Source organism: Hypanus sabinus, chromosome 4 (genome assembly GCF_030144855.1).
Source record: "Hypanus sabinus isolate sHypSab1 chromosome 4, sHypSab1.hap1, whole genome shotgun sequence".
Lineage (NCBI taxonomy): Eukaryota > Metazoa > Chordata > Chondrichthyes > Myliobatiformes > Dasyatidae > Hypanus > Hypanus sabinus.
The window spans coordinates 99,618,686-99,621,185 of NC_082709.1; the positions used below are offsets into that span (position 1 = coordinate 99,618,686).

The 2,500-nt window shown below is 45.0% G+C and overlaps 1 protein-coding gene and 1 long non-coding RNA gene across 4 annotated transcripts in view; one reads left to right on the top strand and one right to left on the bottom strand.

Moving 5' to 3' along the window:
* LOC132393023 (pleckstrin homology-like domain family B member 2) overlaps positions 1-2,500 on the bottom strand; it is a 414,321-nt gene that overhangs the window by 266,963 nt on the left and 144,858 nt on the right. The window lies entirely within an intron of this gene.
* LOC132393024 (uncharacterized) lies at positions 7-772 on the top strand. Its single transcript, XR_009511730.1, has 2 exons — positions 7-515; positions 568-772. It is a non-coding gene; the product is annotated as an uncharacterized LOC132393024 (long non-coding RNA).

The following is a 2,500-nucleotide window of genomic DNA, read 5'->3' on the forward strand; positions in this document are numbered from 1 at the left end:
GGAAGGTGTCTGTGTGTAATTCTCTCTCTCTCTCTCTCTCTCTCTCTCACTCTCTCTCTCTCACTGCTCCCAGAGGAAGGTGTCTGTGTGTGATTCTCTCTCTCTCTCTCTCTCTCTCTCTCTCTCTCTCTCTCTCACTCTCTCTCTCTCACTGCTCCCAGAGGAAGGTGTCTGTGTGTGATTCTCTCTCTCTCTCTCTCTCTCTCCCTCTCTCACTCTCAGTCTCACTGCTCCCAGAGGAAGGTGTCTGTGTGTGATTCTCTCTCTGTCTCTCTCTCTCACTGCTCCCAGAGGAAGGTGTCTGTGTGTGATTCTCTCTCTCTCTCTCTCTCTCTCTCTCTCTCTCTCTCTCACTCTCTCTCTCACTGCTCCCAGAGGAAGGTGTCTGTGTGTGATTCTCTCTCTCTCTCTCTCTCTCTCTCTCTCTCTCACTGCTCCCAGAGGAAGGTGTCTGTGTGTGATTCTCTCTCTCTCTCTCTCTCTCTCTCTCTCTCTCTCACTGCTCCCAGAGGAAGGTGTCTGTGTGTGATTCTCTCTCTCTCTCTCTCTCACTGCTCCCAGAGGAAGGTGTCTGTGTGTGATTCTCTCTCTCTCTCTCTCTCTCTCTCCCTCTCTCTCTCTCTCTCTCTCTCACTGCTCCCAGAGGAAGGTGTCTGTGTGTGATTCTCTCTCTCTCTCTCTCTCTCTCTCCCTCTCTCTCTCTCTCTCTCTCTCACTGCTCCCAGAGGAAGGTGTCTGTGTGTGATTCTCTCTCTCTCTCTCTCTCTCTCTCCCTCTCTCTCTCTCTCTCTCTCTCACTGCTCCCAGAGGAAGGTGTCTGTGTGTTATTCTCTCTCTCTCTCTCTCTCCCCCCCCCCTCCTGTTGGAGGTTCGTTCCGGTGTGTGGGTCTTGGGCAAGATTCACTTGACGCAGTTTGTGGATTGGACAGTGTCATGTGTTTCCACTTTGCAGTTGCTCCTTGTTTTTGTTATTATTTTCTGTAATTTTGAATCGGGGTGGCTTTCAAATAGCAAACACTGAACTGTACTGAATACGCCTGGATTCTTGATTTTGTCTTTTATACTCTGTGCTTTTTGATCGTGTGTGTGATTTGTTTTTTTTGGGGGGTGGGTTGATGTTTTTGTTCGAATGAGTGCCGTGGTTTCTTTGTTTCATGTCACTCTGTGGAAAGACGAAGCTCACGACTGTAAACTTCAATAACTGTACTTTGAATCTTTCAGTGTTGACGTGGACCCAGGAGCATTCTGCACATTAATTCCGTTAAGGAGCCTGTTATTAACGGCATTCTTTCCCTAAATTTGACTTCCAAATTACACCACACTTGCCCAGATTACACTCCGTTTGCATTTCCCTGCCCATATCTCTGTCTGATCTATTTCCTGTTGTGTCCTTCGACAACCCTCCACACCATTCACAACTTTCTAACCTGTACATTGTCACCCAAGCCATTTACAATTCTATCCTGGTCATCAGCAAATACTACACTCTGTGTGCAGTGCACCTATTATAACAGGTACACCTACAACTAAGGCTCTAGGAATCTTGATTCCTTTCTCTCTGGTCTCAAATTAATAGGGCTGCCAATTCTGAAATCATTATTGATCGAAGATTAATCAAAATGTGAATTAACCAGCAATGCTGCATTATAGTTAGTTCTTGTTTTGCAATACCTTTGCTCGTCAGTTATGTGAATATTGTGGATGGGAAGAGCTTTGACAGTCATGAATCAAAATCTCTTCAAGGAAACACTAGCATTTGGGCTGACCAATGGCAACAGAGTTTAGAACGGAATGATTGACGATAGCTAACGCAACGATACCTGTAGACTAGCACAACCTTGTGGGTCATGTAACATCAAAATGGAACAACCCTGTTACAATGTTCAGGGTTAGTATTAAAACCCGAGTTTACAATTCTTTGCTTATGTTTAACCTGGGTTTAACAATCAGTAATTTAGTTAGAAGCAATACAGTTTCCCTATTAAATTGCAAAGTTCAGTGAAGACTGCCCAGTAAAATACATTCAACCCTATAGCACCTGAAAGCAGGAGGTACATCCAGTCTCAGTCCATTTGTGTACCACAAAGCCAACAGCAAAGTACTGTCAACAAAGAACATGGGAGAGATGGAACTGAGCAATACAGATATCTGAATCAGGAAGATATGATACAGTCCAATAGTCACAAGTCATAGAGCACAACTCTACCATCCGGCTGCAGAAGCACAGCTAACCAGCTTTGCTCAGGTTATTGGATCAACCCTACCTTTGGGGTTCCTTGTCAATGCTCGTTAATGATAATACTCAACTCTGAGCTCATGCCTATATTTCTGCTTGATCTTAAAAACAGATCTCATTACGTATACAAACAGGAGGAAATCGGCAGATGCAGTAATTGCCCACTCCCCTCTCCTTCACCATTCCATATCCCTGTTTCTCTCTCTCACCTCATCTCTTTACCTACCCATCACCTCCCTCCGTGTTCCTCCCCCTTCCCTTTCT